Source organism: Lissotriton helveticus, chromosome 5_1 (genome assembly GCF_964261635.1).
Source record: "Lissotriton helveticus chromosome 5_1, aLisHel1.1, whole genome shotgun sequence".
In the NCBI taxonomy this organism is placed as follows: Eukaryota; Metazoa; Chordata; class Amphibia; order Caudata; family Salamandridae; genus Lissotriton; species Lissotriton helveticus.
In genome coordinates this window covers 168,471,654-168,488,490 of record NC_136065.1, presented here as the reverse complement: position 1 = coordinate 168,488,490, position 16,837 = coordinate 168,471,654, and the positions used below count along the sequence as shown (strand labels likewise).

Genomic DNA, 16,837 nt, shown 5'->3' with positions numbered 1-16,837 from the left:
CAATTACTGGATAATTTCAATACTTTTTGTACAGCTAGAGGGCTGGAGAATAAGGTCTCAAAAACAAAAATCATGGTAGTTAGATCCGAAAAGTGTTAAGAAATTCCCTAGTCTTGAGCAATGAGAACGTGGAGGGAATTATTAGATTTGAAAGTTGGGTTTCAATCAATCAAAATATCTTTATTCGGTTTTGCATAAAAAACATAAAAGTACACATTAAAACATACAATTGTCTTGCATTAAAAATGTATAACATTTGGTACTTGAAAGACAAAATCATGCGTCTCCATGCCCTCCCCTGGTGGCTAGAGTTAGATTGACTATTCAAACACAGGTGGCATAGTTCCATTAATAGAAGCCTACTTTGTGGACCCCCCCTATCAAATTTGGGTATTATGCGGGGTTTTGTGATGCCAACACCCAGAAGATAAAGGTGGTGCTTCAGCACCAATCTTAAATTATTTACAAAAAATACCAGGGAACAATCAATAGAGCCCTACTTCCGTCACACAGCTATACAAATTAAAGGCTTAATCAGCTACTTTACATGGCACTGAAATTTGGGGCCATTTTAAGGCAGAGCCACTGACTTTAAGCGAAAACAAGTATATTTGTTCACTTATCCACCTTCCAAAGAGCGCTCCCTAAACCCCCATGTTTCTTGATGTGGCGCTGAAAAGGGTGGGAAAAATTGCCTGGCTAAGGTTACTTGTATATTGGGTGAGGAATTGGAATAGGGAGGAGCTTAAGCCATATCAGAACGCAGTAGAGGAACTGATGTCTCTAGATTAAGGCCTCACTTTCCCATGGTTTAGATACATCCATTCAGGGTTAGAAAAAGCAGGCCCTTAGATCCTTTTGGTGGTATCCAAGATTGTTGATTGTAGCCTCAAAGAACCAGTTAAAATATCGCTATTGGGAGCATACCCAAGCCAGTCTCCATCAAACGTCTACCCACTGGAGACTGACTAATCAATTCTTGCTCAAAGATAGTCCCTTATATGAAGCATTTGTAGCTTTCCCCCAACAGCAATTGACAAAAACGTTGTATTAGAAGTTCTGATATGACACACTGGAAACAGGATCCTTCTCATCTAGGCAGAACGATGGCAGGAGCCCTAAATCTATGGATGTCTGTACAAAGTGCTGCCAGTCAGCTAAAGAAAGCATAAGCCAGATCTTGTTTTTTGCCCCACATATAACAAACCCCGAAGCAAATGGATGCATCCAATGTGTAGCTGCTTAGGACTCAGGAGGCATATTGAGGCTTAAAAGGTGTTGAAGAGCGATAAATCTACTTAAAGTCTGCTTAATTTAAGTAAGTACCTTTTCTCAGTAGGGCTAAGGAAAAAAGGCAGGGTGCTGCTTGGTGATAAAATGCTACTAATTACTAATTTTCACATTGTTTTTTTCTTGTTCGGCTATAGGTTTTATCTAAAGTGATTGATTATATTGCAAAATTAGATGTTTTTATTGAGTATGTTTTATGGAATTAAATTTCCCCCAAGAAATTTACCACCACTCTTCAGAGATTTATAACGTGTTCAGTACCTCTACACACCTATGATGCATTATTACACATGCGTTTTGTAAACATTTACACCTATAAGACAGACACATGCTATACAAAATTAGGGAGAAAAGTAATATGGTATGCATGCGCCTCTATGAAAACTAAAAAACAAAAGCACTTGTTAGATTATGTCATTTGAGATGTCATCAATGATATCATTTGAGATGTCAGTGATGTCACAGAACATGTCATGAGTGATGTCATATGAGAGGTCATAAGCAGTGCATGGGGGTGCAAGTTATAGTTCATGGTGCTAACTACAACTTGTACATTTCTGTAAGCTTTTTTAGTACAAAATGTTATCACTGACATTCACCAAACTATAACGTCACTTTAACCTTTGTTTTTTTTTCCAGTGCATTTCGAGGATAGAGAGAGATCCATACATTAGATAAAATATTTTAACACTGGAAAGGAGTTTTGAAAATTGACCAGGGCAAAGAAATAGCAATAGTCACAAATGACATAAGATGTTGCAAATGTACTCGGGAGTTGAAAAGTTATTCACTGACCCGTAACATTAGGGTTAAATGGGACAAGTCTTCCAAACAAAGCACATGCGAGGCGTGTGTGTGTGTTTGGAAGAGAGGTGAGAACTGTGTGAGAATTTGAAATATATCAAAGTTGTGATAATACTTGAGATTTCTAGATAAATACGGAAGGATGTAAACAAAAGTGTGTGAATGGTACACAGGTTACAAAGAAGAATCGCAAACTGACGTTGCAAGAACTGTGAGAAAGATCAATGGGAAGGCCTGCTTTAAGAAGAGAAACCTGCTAGTGAGGAGAGGTGAAAGGTAATTGCGGGGTTAGGGCTGAGCTGAAAAGTAGAGGCAATCCCAGTCACAAATTAAGTACTATAAATAAGTTGCAAATGAATGCATTTCGCGCCTACAAAAATCAAGTCCCCTTCTGACACCTAACACATAACAAAGGACAACATGAGTTGTGGCTCCAGACATTCACCTCTCAAAGCAATCAGTCATCGCTTTCAAATTGCCCGAAATTAGGAAGTTTGTGAAGAGTAAGTTGAAAACAAAGCATGTTTTTTCACTGTGCAGACGGGTATACTGTTCTATTATAAAGTTTGTGCTGAGCGTCAGCTAAAAATGCGTCTAGGGAGTTTCTTCCATAACTGTCTACAGCGGATAGTGATTTCGGAACACAGATGCGCGGCATACAAATGCATTCACGTGCAATCCCAAATCAACCTACACTTTAAAGTAAATCCAGACTTCCTATCAAATCATTGCGATGTGTTTTCAAGCGACATCACCAAGCCATTCTCTGTTTTAAGCTGGAGTCGAATGAGGAAAGGTCCTTTATGCAGGGCGTCAATATCTATAACTTCGTCTCCTTGGAGAACAGTTCACTTCCTCAATGGACCATTTAATGAAACCGCTAAAGCGTGGTTGCTGAGAGGTTGACCGAAGGGCGCAGCATCAGCGCCTAGAGACTGGTTATGGTAAAAGCGTGCTTTACAAATACACTTTTCAATCACAGTCGCGCGCTGGGATGTATGCGAGCGCTGGTTGCTAGAGAGATGAGAGCACTTCGGTGGTGGGGGCGGTACCTGTGTGACTGGAGGTGAAGGGAGATAATTAAGACGGTCCTGGGAAGGAGAAAGATAGAATATAAGAACGATGAGCAGCAGCGGGAAAGGGGAGACAAACCTTGGGTGGGTGAGGTACTGGGTAAAGGTGAGACAAACCTAGGGTGGGTGATTGGTTGGGACTGCAAGGGGATAAGTCCACGTACTGAAAAAGCTCCAGTACCAACAAAAAACGCCAGAGTCCCAGGGGACACCATCTGGCAGCGGATGCAAAGGCGGAGTGCGCAAGCGTGCGAGCAGGAGGGGCGAGAGGAGAGAACACATCCCCTATTCATCCCCTGCCAGCAACCTGCCTCAGCACCCGGGGCCCAGACTCCTGGGAGACCGGTGCGGACGGGCATGACACCGGACCGAGACCCAGCACAACAAGCAAGCAGGGGTTGCCACACTGAGCGCTGCACTCGGGACACCGGAGGGCATGACAGCAACTTTCCTCGCAGGTCCAAGGGTGGAACTTTCCATACAGCACGGAGGTCGCCTCTGAAGTCAACTAAAGGGACGCTGGTCTCACCTGACAAATAAAAATGCCGCACTTTATTTCCGCATACGGGCGGTGATCCGGTCCTGTGTGCGCCTCTCAATTAGAAAATGGGATAAAACCATACTCCAAAGCATACTACGCGCATCCAGGTCTCGCTCAATCCAAACAAGGGCATACAATTGAAACAGAGGTGCAATGTTTATTCCAGTCAGGTGAGACCTGCGTCCATATCATCAACAGGCACAGGCTGCTGCATTCACCCCCAAGTGACACTGTCAGAGGAAGGGGACAGTGGTGTTTGCGACAGCGGAAGGGTGAGACGCCAGAGCCCGGGTCGCCACAGCCCTCTCCCCTCTCCAGAGACTGTCACGCTGAAATCCGCGTCCCCAGCGCTACCCCTGCCGGTTCGGTTTGGGCAACAGTCAGCGGCTCGCGCAGCCCCTTCGCCTGTTTCCCCCCACGCGCAGTCTCACGCAAGCGCGCCCCCGCAATGAAAGAGAGACGGCATAAAAAACAGCCGAAGCGAAGGTGGCGTCCTACCCTGTCGCAGCCGGTGCCGAGTCCCTCCACGGTCCCCCTTATCCTCTCAGTGCCTCTATCTGGTTCTCTCTCTCTTCCCCTCACAGAACTGGTGGGACCGGGGCAGTCACGTGTGCGGGCACCCGAGGCGCCGATAGGCCGATGGCAGCGAGCACGGAGTCCCTGGCGCTGCTGGGAGACGCTGCGCGAGCCCACCTCCCCTCCCGCGCTGCCTCCGCCCCTTTCCCACCGCCGCACCTGAGAGAGGAGGCAGAGCTGGTGCCGCTGCCGCCGCTCCGGGGAGGAGGGCGGAGCCTGGCGTGCCCGCGCGGCCCGTAGCTCCTCCCCCAGTGGTGGGCGCGTGCGTGCGAGGTGCGTAGAACAATCGCGGTGTCCTCGATGTGCGTTTTGTTGTTTGGCCGAGTCGGTTGGGTCGTTGGGTGCCCTTATGGCGGCTCGATGCGGGTTTGGGAGCTGCCCATGCTTTTTATTCTATGTATTTTGTGTCTCGGCACGTCCTAGGTGAGGCACTTGTTCCAGCGTGTTGCGTAGTCCGAAGACATCGCACGTGCGTCGGTCCGAGTCTCTCTTAGGCTGACTGAAGATGCGGCGTCTGGTTAGAGAGGCTCTGAGGGAGCGAGTTGCCGAAGAGTGGACGGTTGTCCTCAGAAGAAGTAACGTGAGGCGCTTTCAGCACCGCGAGACACCGAGCGGCGCTCCGCTGGCACTTCGCCGGTGGGAGCGAGAGCGAAGGACCGAGGCTGCGGATCAGTGTTTTCTGACAGAAACGAGGCGCCGCGCTCGCTGACGGAGCATGGGGTGGATGCCGTGGATTCGCGTTACCGAACGCCGAATGAGGACTCTCGAGTACTTAACGTTTTGGACTCAATTTATTCAGGTGGGATGCTCGTCTCCTGGCAGGGCTGACGCAGCCTTTCTTCTTTCCAGGATCAGACAGCGATCGCTATTGGGAGTGAAACTCGAGTATGTTTTATCAGACGCATGTGGACTAACTGAATGGAGTGCTTGTTACGGAATTGGTATTTCTGAGAGTCGCTCCTTTTGTTGAACGTAATGTGTATGCATTTCTGCGTGCTTTCAACTTGCTCCCTCTGTCGGATGACCCAACGACCATGAGCATGCGAACGGGCTTTACTATGCCAAAATTGTACAGTTTATAGGATGTCGGCGAGTAGAATTAGAAGCCCAGTCGGGTCCATAATAAGCCCTTCACCAACCATATCATTTCACACAGAGTGGCGCGAGTAAAGAAGCCGGGAGAGATATGGGTTATCTGACAGAAACACTGGATCACTAAAACAATGTTCGGGTTTTTATCTGAAGCGCGGGTCGCGGAGTTTGTTTTACGGCTCTGCTCTGGAAAATGTGCCATGGTAGAGATAGCCTGGTGGACTGTGCTTATCCCTGCGTTCGTCTTCCAACTACCAGTTCTCAGCCTAAATATCCATTTCGAGCACGCCTCTTGACGATTGCATCAATGTCGGTATAGTTGAAGTGATTCTGAGGAGCCAGAAAGTGCCTAGCACAGGATTCTTATTAGTTAGCGCTTGTATCTGTTCTTTGCATGCTTGATGCAGTTTCAAGGGAAGTCTTCCCCAAAGGCAATGTCTCACCTTCACTGCTTGTGTGGCTAGGGGAGGGCCATGTAGACCCCCCTTGGTCACTTTATTGCGACACTGTGGTTAATAGTGGATGCACAAGAGACTACACAATACCAATAATAGTTTATTACTAGGAATACGCAGTGTCACTGGTTATCTGCTTACTGCGCACAGCATAAGTACATCTTTGTACATGATGATCCTAATACTGTTGTGCCATCAGAATTGGTGATCAAGGAAACCTTAGCTCAATTTATTTGCAGAAGTACATGTTATGTGCAGTACAAAGTCTTAATTTCGTGGACTTATTTCTCGCTAGTCTCGTTTGTTACTTGCATATCTGGGAACTCCAGAGCATCTTCTGTTTGCTCAAAAAGCACGACTCTACTTTTCCGCCACATGTTTTTGGTAGGAGACCTTTTTTCTTCTGTAAAGGTCTGGTTTATAAACGCATGGTAGAAACTCGTAATCTCTAGAACTGTTAAATAGGCATGCTTACGTGCACTTTGCAAATAGGTGGCAGCTACAGGAAGGATCCTGCAGTTATAAATGTAAGATATTTATACTAACTCCATTCTTCTGCTTTTGATCGACCTCACATAATTGGGGCTGTCCTTTGCTAAAAGAAAAGAATGTCTAAGCCATACAAATTAAATAAATAAATAAATAAGTCCACCAGTTAAACTTTAAAACCTTTGCAGAAATGTAGATGTGCTGTTAAAAAAAAAAAAAAAAAACCCGCGAACAATCCAGCATCACTACACAGCTACCAGCAGCACTATTAATAAGCAAGAACAACCTTCTTTGGAAAAAAACGAACTAGTAATGGTACAGACATATCACGAATCACCGCATGAAACTGGCACGCTGTTCTGTTTTTATTAATGTGCTAACAAACCTGTAAACCTATTTTCCTTCTCAATACCATCATCACATAAAAAAACTGCGTACAGTAAGGACTGAAAGAATCAGTCAAGTGTTGCATGTTTTGTTTCCAACCGTTTCATGTACTGTAATTTAAATACAGCAACGATAACATTAATGCAAGTAGGCTTTCATATGGTCTTCGTTGGGAAACATTGCACTGGAAGAGTTCAGTTTCTTTACATCCTTTAGTTTTGACTGCATAAAGACTTAACTGATGTTATTCGTAAATGTTAAAGGTCATGACAGCCCCCACCTCATACAAACGTAATGTTGCTAGTGGTTGTACCTTCTGTTATAGAGACCATGCACTTTTGTATCCGCAGCAGGAGTCTGATAGCCTTTATTTAGCTCTGTATTTCAATAATGAGCTATAATGTGTTGTTTTTTTTTAAACTTATGCATCAGCTAACCACTTACTATAAAACGTTGTTCGGTCTAATTTTGCCTTTTGTTTGACATCAGTTTCTTTTCATTTGAAAAAAATCCTTTATTTTCATTTTTGGGATAAACATTTGAATCAATAGGCCATTGGTAAATGCTCTTAAGCAGTGCAGTATCCTGCTGATCTTAGCTGTCTAAAGGACTCAGACTCCACTTTAAGGCCATTTTACGGAGTTGTTTTTGCTCATTTTGCTCCTTGTGGTATGCATGTACTGATATTGTGAGTTTAGTTGCTTGTCGTCCTACGCGCTTAACACTTAGCTATCCATATGGACTGGCAGCAATCTGCTTTGTGATTGGGATCTCCAGGACATATTTCAGGATATTTCCATCATCGTATCCTTTTGGGTGACTGGCCGTAATCAAGGGCACTGATTTTAAAGTGGACTAAAATGTGGCATTGGATCTTCTGTACTTAAGACATTTTGAAGAGCTTGTAATAGTAGCTAAAACTGCTTCTGTTAATGACCTGTCCTGTTCCATGTTGACCCAGTTGACAATAGGATTAATTGTTCCCAATTTTCGAGGGGAACACATTTCATTATACTTCGTGTGAAATATATTCAAGAATACCTAAACCGTCAGCTCTTACCATTTCCTTTAATCACACCATCAGGTCATTGCTGGTTCCTTCTCTCTCAGACACACTGAAGCAACAGCTGTCTGTACCTCTTCTATGTAAATATATTTCTACACTTGCATATTCTACTTTTTGGGACACGTGTATATTGTCACTACTCTGGAAGAGATATACTTCCTTCAAATAGCACACTGCTAAAAGCATTTTGGGAGCAGATTCTACAACATATGCAAGTATTGTTTGACAATCATCCCATCTTGATCCAGGACCTCTTATTGAACTACAGACTTTGGCAAAGACTTTCTGGCTGCCGGTCAGAGTTTAACATTTGGACTAATTACCTTCCAAGACAACCTTTTCCTCGACAAAGGTCACTTTCTTGACTTTCTTCATTCCCCTAAGATAACCACCCATGAGGCCAACTCATCCTCTACAGATCTTAGCGCAAGGTTAGAGAAACATCTACCTCAAGTTTTCAAAATCGCTTTCTCCACAGTTTTCTCATCTTAAGTTTAGCTTCTTAATATTCACACCGTTTCCATTAACAGAGACTTAAGCACTACACTCGAGGATAGCAGTGCCAATATAAGCACAAGAAAAGTAAACTAAACCTCATCAAAAGACCATTGTCAATGCTCCGTCATAAAAATCCCTCGTAATGCACCCTAGCGGCAATGGAATTTTCACATCTTTTTCTTTGGGGCATTCACCACGGATTATGGTTTTAAATGCCATATGTGCAGGAGTTATTCCCCCCTTGGTCTTATTCCAGCTTGAGTCTCTTCCTGTTGTACTAATTAGCTCATCCCACACCTTTTGATTGTCCAATCGTATAGACTGCGGCTTAACACCGAATATGTCAAATATACATTGGTTACTTCTTGGGGGGGGGGCGCAAACTTGATGGGGCTAATTCTGCAGAATCCCACCCTATTTCAAACCTCTAAAAGTACAGTAATGTAACATTTACCCTACATGCACAGAACTGGAGTGAGAAATCCCAGCTTTTGAGTTTCTATCTACTAGTTTACTTTTAAAATGGGACACAGGATTACATTTACACTGCTTGACAACCATAAATGCTCAATTGAAGATCTTAATTAAAGCATATTAGTGATTGTCATAATAGCGGAATTATCAGCTGCTTCTGATATAGTTGAGACGCCACCTTCTCAATAGAATTCTGTTTTGCTCAGTTTGATCTGGTCCTGGCATGGCAAAATCTTTCCCACAAAAGGATGAGAATTGAAAATTGGCCCATGTTTTTTTGCATTGCCTGCCACGGAACTATGGTAGCCCTTGGGGCTTATCTTTTGCTTCTCTTTTCAACATGTACCTGGAACACCCAAATTCAATTGAAAACTTTCCACTGAACACTTGGCTGATGGCACTCTGATCGTAGTATGCACCAGTATGCTGGCACCTTGTGCACAATTGTCATCTTCTTTAATTTTATATCTCAAAGCATTCCAAGGTTGGAAAACAAAAAGTAGTTTACAAAAAATGGAAATCCAACACCTTAGCTAGCGTCAGCCCTCTGATGTTCCATTCCTTCGGCCTTCACCCTCCCACACACACACTCGGGTAAAGTGTGATATCTGGGATGTTCTGCACTGTAAATGTGTTCTTTTTGGGAAAGCCCCAGTCAGAATAAGGAATAATTGCAACACATTAATCAGAACCAGTGCTTCCATGGACCTTAGTAATAAGCCAAACGTTTACCTTTGACAGGAAATGGTGTTCAAAGGGTTTTACAGAAGGTTTGGTCTGGTCCTATTTCAATCTGTGTGACAATGGTAAGAAGATGCTCAAAAAAGTGGCTGGAGAGGTTGCAATGCTGAGCATCCCAAAATAGATGTCCCATGTATGGTGGGAAAATATGGCATACTGATGGGAACAATTTACCATAAACTTTGATAATTGAGTGCAATCCTATGTACTTATCCTTGACCAACACTTGGTGCCTTCAACAAAAGTGTTTTCATAGTGTGTCCACATTGCTTTTTAAAACCAACTTTTTTTCAGTTTGCTGTACTTTGGCCATTCGGGCCAACCAACTGGGCCCACTCAATGACTTTTCATGCCTTGAAGAGCACAACTTCCACATCTCTGGTAATATATTTGTATATTATTTTACCCAAGTTTCTTTATTTCCTTATTTCTAAATGTATGATGCGGTCTATGCAGTCCTAATAATGCACATGCTTGTGCACCCGAGGGAGAGAAGCATATGTTTGCTATGATCTGATGGTGCAGTGCATTCTGCCATTTAGCTGGAGAAAGGAGGCAGACACAAAGCTCATCTATGCCATTGTTAACATGTATTGGGCTGATAGAGCTAAGTCAGTCAGTCTGGACTTTACCCTGTCGGTCTTGGATCTCTTTTAAATAATCTCAATATACAAATCTCAGGGGTGCATAGGTTATTTGCTCCCAGTATAGTAGCTAATGCCACTGTCACCAACTCTAATATTGGGAAAACAGCAGGCATTCCAGGCACGTGAAAAGTCAGCATCTGATGTTGCATATCGAAGGCAGTGTGCAGGAACAATTCAGGAGGAGTTCCATTACCTGGCCAGTGTAAGGTATACTCTAGAGAATATAGAGCTATATTAATTGAAGACTGTAGTTGTGTGATATCCTGTGGAGCTACTCGACCACTTTGAAGTGGAATTTTAGAGGGGAAGGTGCATGGTGATTGCTGAAGGATACATTTTGATTGGTTCTACAGGATCTGATAATTAACCAAAGAAATAGGAGAGGAAGCAAGAGGATTCAGATCCCACTTTAAGCCCCAATAAAGCTAATTTGACTTGTCACATCAAATGGAGATTGGTTCTAGGAGCCCAGGCATCATCTACAGAGTCTGCAGCAACTGTCGAAAGACGTGGTCCTCAATGAGATCCCAAGAGATTAAACATCTGAGAAGACGGAAGTGACCCTGTAGCAGTAAGACAATGGAATGCCCTGTGGGATCCAGAAGTATAGCATCCAAAAAAAGGAAGAGGGTGAGGAAAATCCTTGGCGTGCTAGAAGTGGGAAAACTAAGCAGGGGAGGGTCAGTCGGGGGCTGCCAGCACAATTCTTGAGAGAGAACCTCTCATGAAGATGATCCTTGGAAGGAGAGCAAAAGTTGGAGTTGCATTTGGTGCAAAATTGAACCCATGCTTGGAGGAAAATAGCTACCTTCGACCTCTCCTCACCCCATATAGGCCTACTCTGAACCATAAGTCTGCAGGTAATGTTAAGTTGAAAGTTCGGAAAATTCAAAAGGCAGGCAGGTCTTTCAAGTTCTTAAGAGCTAACTGGCGGAACCAACTACCGCTTTCTTAGGATGCAGCCCTCAGAAGTGTTGTTTAGGGCATCCCACGTAGACTGGTACTAGAGAAATGTTCTTCGGATAAGGGTGCCACTACAGAAAGGAGAAATCCTAGTTTGAGGACACTCCAACTGGAGTAACCAGGCGCTTTATAAACTATTAATCTCAGGGCTCGAAAAATGGCACTAGTCCTGCATGTCTGGTACCTAGAAAAATCTCCTCGACCTAACTAACCTACTTGACCTCCGTCTCTGAAAGCAGAGCAAATGTGACAAGATTTAAAGGCCTCTATTGCTCATTTGCTATGTGAGCAATAAAAAAGCCTTTAAATCTTGTTATCTTGTCACAATTGCTCTGTTTTCAAAGAGGACGACAAAAGTTAGTATGTTTTCCTACTCCCCAGAAAGGGCGAGTAGGACCTAAAAATAGTTCCACCTCATAAAATTTACCTCGCAAATGCGAGCGGTCAAGTGGATTTGTCGAGCCCTGAATCTAATCTAAAGTACTGTAGGATACACTGACAGTGTTTCTATTTTTTTATTAAATGTGAGTATGGCTCCTCCCCTTCCGGCCCCAGGTTACTGTGTTCACGATCATCACATTATACATTGCCTTTTTTGTGGCTCATCCTGTGGTGGTGTCTTTGTAAGCTGAATATCTGATGGAGGACTCTATAAGATCATGGTCAGCTCTACTGATTGTTCTTCGCAACTAAGAAAAAAATGACGAATGAGGGTTTCTATCAAATAAGAAAGGATATTTTGTAAGAACAGCCATTCTTAAAAGGTTTCATTCAACAAATGTTTGTGCAACCTAGGTGTTAAATATAAACATATCCACATAAATACCATCCTAAAAGTGTAGTTTCCTGCAGCTCTTTTGGTGAATATTTGATTTTATTCCCCCTGTCCACAAACAAAATGTGCTCATTGAAAATCATTTTCCCACTTAGGGAGGGCCGTATATCAAGTGTAATGGAGCTTGGAGATGAACACTGACTCCTGGAGATACCATATGAAGGGCATCTAAATAAAATAAAATTACTTAATTTAAGACCAATCACAAACATGGTGATCTGCTGACCCCAGCAGACCACCATGCCTTAACTCTCTTTCTCAGCGGAAAACCAGGAACAAAGTTAGATGTATTTAAATCTAGAGAAGGAGTCCACAATCTTTGATCTCAAAACCTCCCAAGTTGTTCCTGCTCTCCTGATAGGAAGGGACAAACTATCCTGAAGACAAAATGGTATACCGGGAGAATCCCATATTGGGGCAAAGTCTGAATAGTATTTTATGCCCCAACTTCCCTTTACTCTACTCCAGAGTAATAAGGCAGATTTTAATACCTTAACCACTTGGATGCTAAGGCACTCTCATACTTCTCCTTTAATTTCCATTGAAATCAATGGAAACTCCATGACGAGTTACCCTTGTCATTAGCATCCGGCGCACCTTTTTGTAGAACCTTGGTGTGCCGAATTTATACAGAAACCCAGGCCTGCCCCCCTCTTGGTCCACCATCATATTCAGGATCTGCCCCCAATTGGAAACATCTGGGCTAGTAAGAAAGCTTCGAATATTTTTTAACTGGAAGGAAAAGGCATACCATAGGACATCAGGAAGCGCAAGCTCCCCCTTTAACAATCTTCTTTTCAATTTTTTTCCATGATATCCTAGCGTTCTTATTTGCCTAAATAAAACTACCTATCTTCCCCTGAATTTTTTCCAAGATTTTATTAGGAAAATTCAGGTGTATCGTATTAAACAAGTAGATCAACTTGGGCAAGATAACCATCTTGACCAAGTTTACACGGCCATATATTGTCAGCGGAAGATTTTGCCATCTCAAAAAAAGGTGATCGATATCCTTGGTCACGTTTTTTACATTGATCTTCACTATATTATTAAGATCAGATGTTATTAGTATACCTAAGTACTTAAACTGGCTGCTTTGGGCTCCCTCCCAGTGGTCGACTCCCCAGCACATTATTTCTGTTTTTGAGTTATTGATCAAGTAGCCAGAGTGCCGACCATACTCAGCCATTATCTCCTCCACCTCTACCGGATTGCTGGTATAGACCATCAAATTGTCCGCATACAGCGCCAGCTGGCAGCAATAGTCCTTTACTCTAAAGGGTGTTATTCGATCATCCATCCTCAGCGCCTGTGCCAAAGGCTCAATATAGAGATCGAACAGGAGGGGCGAGATGGGACACCCCTGCCTGGTTCCCCTCCCAATGTTGAAGCGTGGTGTCAAAAATCCGTTCAGTAAAATCGCAGCCGAGGCGCCCTCATAACATTTTCTCAATGCTTGAATAAAAGTTGCTCCAAACCCCATAGTGCTAAGCACATCCCACAGGAATCCCCAATTGACACGGTCGAAGGCTTTTGCGGCGTCATATTCTGCCACCGCTAGCGGCTCCAACCGTGCCTCCGCAAGATCGATACTGCCAATCAACTGTAAGGTTAACAAGTGGATATATCTACAAGGTATGAATCCTTTCTGATCAGGGTTGATAAGTGATGGAGCCAACTTGGCCAATCTCCCTGCCAAAACGCTGGTAAAGATCTTATAATCCGTGTTTAGCAGGGAGATAGGCCTATAGGAGTCCACCTTAAGGGGGCCTTTCCCTGGTTTTAAAATTAGCAAACTTGTGGACTCCTTCCAAGAAGGCGGGATCCTACCCTCAGGGCTGTAGATATAATTGAACAGTTCACATAGTCTCGGCACCAGTAGATCTTGAAGCACATTATATACTTCGCCAGGGAGAGCGTCAGGCCCCACTGCTTTATTATTTTTTATTTTTTTATGGAAAGTTTAATTTCTTCCTCTGTAAAGCAGCTATTAAGCATGCTTCGGCCATCCTCAGTCAAACCTGGGAGAGCTTTACTCTCCAACCACCGCAGAGTGTTAACAGAACTTGGCGACAACTCTTCCTTATATATTTCATAGAAGAGGGAAAATAAACATTTTTCCATATCTTCCTGATGACAGGATATACAGCCAGATTCATCAAGCTAAATTGCACTTGCAAAGGGCAAGATTCTCAGAATCTTTCCTTTTGCGAGTGCAATTTTTGCATTTGGGATTCATCATCCCAAATGCAAAATTCGCTATTAAAGAATTCGCACATTTGCGAAGAATTGCATTTAAGGAATCTCTATTTGAGATTCCTTAAATGCAATTCATGAATCATTTTAAAATTGCGAAATTGCAATTTTGGGCCGCTATTTACCGAGAGGTCAGACCTCGTGGTAAATAGCAAAAACTTAGAAAAATGCATTTAAATGCATTTTTCTAAGTTGCATGTTACACACACACATGTCCTTTGGACGTGTGTGCGCAACACCAATGTAGATTACATTTCAGGGGTGCTACAGGGTGTCCTTTGGACACCCCTGCACCCTTGAAATCGCATCCTTATTTGCGATTAGCTAATTGCTAATCGCAAATAAGGAAGAACTCCCCATTCATTCCTATGGGCCTGTAGGCCCATAGGAATGCATGGGGAGTTATTCCTTATTTGCGATTAGCATTGCTAATCGCAAATAAAGAACATGTAGGAATCGCAATATTTTTTTCAATTCCTACATGAATCCCGTTTTGCAAGTTCTTAATAGCGATTCCTTATGAATCGCTATTAAAGACTCGCAAAACGGGTCTTTGATGAATCTGGCAGATAGTTCCCTGCTCATCAATAATTAACCTATTAATATTATTTCTGACTGATCCGCTCTAATCTTACTGGCCAGTACCACCCCAGCTCTCTCACCATACTCATAGTTTTCCATAGAGTATACAGCCCACTGTGCCTTAACTTTCAAATCTAGCAGTCCTCGATATTCTAAACGGAGGCGCTCTAATTCCACTAAAACCTGTGGTAAATTATCCACTTGGGCACTTAATCTTAAGGCCTCTAAGGATGCAATTTTGTCTTCCAGTGTTTTAAATTTAATCGCCTCCTTCCTATTACTTGAGCTAGTCAAACTGAGAAACTGACCTCTGTTATGGGCCTTATAGGCGTCCCAACAAACTCAGGTGGAGCTGAGCCAATATTATCGGAAAAAAATTAGTGGTGGACGTACCCACCGCTATGACTATGTCCTGGTAGTTTAAGACTGCCCTCTTTAAAGTCCACCTGGGGGTTGTTGTGCCCCTCGCCCTACCTGTGATGAGTGAAAACAAGATGGGGGCATGGTCAGACAAAATGCTGGGTAAAATTTTTATGTCAACCAGGGCCTCTAGACATAACCTATCTACAAGGATGTAATCCAGTCTTGAGGCATGCCCATGTTTTTTACTAAAATACGTGAAGCCCTGGACCATACCACTTTTAACTTTCCAAGCATCAATTAGACCCAGCTCATGGATCATATTCACCATGGCATCAGAAAGGGCGAGTAGGACCTAAAAATAGCTCGACCTCATAAAATTTACCTCGCAAATGCGAGTGGTCAAGTGGATTTGTCGAGCCCTGAATCTAATCTAAAGTACTGTAGGATACACTATGACAGTGTTTCTATTTTTTTATTAAATGTGTATGGCTCCTCCCCTTCCGGCCCCAGGTTACTGTGTTCACGATCATCAAAAAATACATTGCCTTTTTTGTGGCTCATCCTGTGGTGGTGTTGTCTTTGTAAGCTGAATATCTGATGGAGGACTCTATAAGATCATGGTCAGCTCTACTGATTGTTCTTCGCAACTAAGAAAAAAATGACGAATGAGGGTTTCTATCAAATAAGAAAGGATATTTTGTAAGAACAGCCATTCTTAAAAGGTTTCATTCAACAAATGTTTGTGCAACCTAGGTGTTAAATATAAACATATCCACATAAATACCATCTTAAAATTGTAGTTTCCTGCAGCTCTTTTGGTGAATATATGATTTTATTCCCCTGTCCACAAACAAAATGTGCTCATTGAAAATCATTTTTCCACTTAGGGAGGGCCGTATATCAAGTGTAATGGAGCTTGGAGATGAACACTGACTCCTGGAGATACCATATGAAGGGCATCTAAATAAAATAAAATTACTTCATTTAAGACCAATCACAAACATGGTGGTCTGCTGACCCCAGCAGACCACCATGCCTTTAACTCTAGCCAAACTTTTAAGTCCACAATTTGCTCTCCCCTCAGTATTGACTGTCGTTACACCACACTCAGTGTTACACCAAACTTTGGTGTAACACTACCGTCAACACTGAGGGGAGTGCAAATTGTGCACTGCATGTACCATGATGCAAAGGAGCAAACTTTTCTGGGACGTGATGCAGTGTCTGGCCACACCCTTTTCCCTGCTCGAACTGATTTTCATGACCTCCTCTACCATTTAACTTACATTCCTAATGTTCCTTTTTGTAAAAATTACATTCTGACCCATTGATTACACTTCATCCGGCAAGAGCCGGAGATTCCTTCCAGTGCCGGAGTGTAGGACTTCAGCCGGAGATTCCGTCCCGACTGCAGACTTAAAGGTACGACTCGTATATGACTTCAGTGAAAACTAAAACTCGTAACGTTAGACTTTTGTCTCAGACAGCCTTTCTGAATCGGGCCAAGAATCTTTAAGATATGTATTAATGTTTTGCTACCAATTCCAAATTGGTGTTAAGTCATTCGCAAACGGGAAATGTTCTCCAGACGACCCCTTCCCCTTGAAGAATGTTGACAAAAAGTTTGTTAGGAGTTGACAGTGTTTCAATGGAACCACTGCCTCCTCCTAAAATGTTCCCGCTTAGGAAAACAGGATTGCATTAA

The 16,837-nt window shown here is 43.1% G+C and overlaps 1 protein-coding gene across 5 annotated transcripts in view; it reads right to left on the bottom strand.

Moving 5' to 3' along the window:
• STRBP (spermatid perinuclear RNA binding protein) overlaps positions 1-4,386 on the bottom strand; it is a 617,908-nt gene extending 613,522 nt beyond the window's left edge. For 4 of the 5 annotated variants that reach the window (XM_078641961.1, XM_078641960.1, XM_078641965.1 and 1 more), the window contains exon 1: positions 4,207-4,343. The gene's annotated coding sequence lies outside the window, so the exon portion shown is untranslated. Of the gene's footprint in view, positions 1-4,206 lie in introns of all 5 variants that reach the window. The other variant, XM_078641959.1, reaches the window with a different exon arrangement.
• Positions 4,387-16,837: the final 12,451 nt, after the last annotated feature.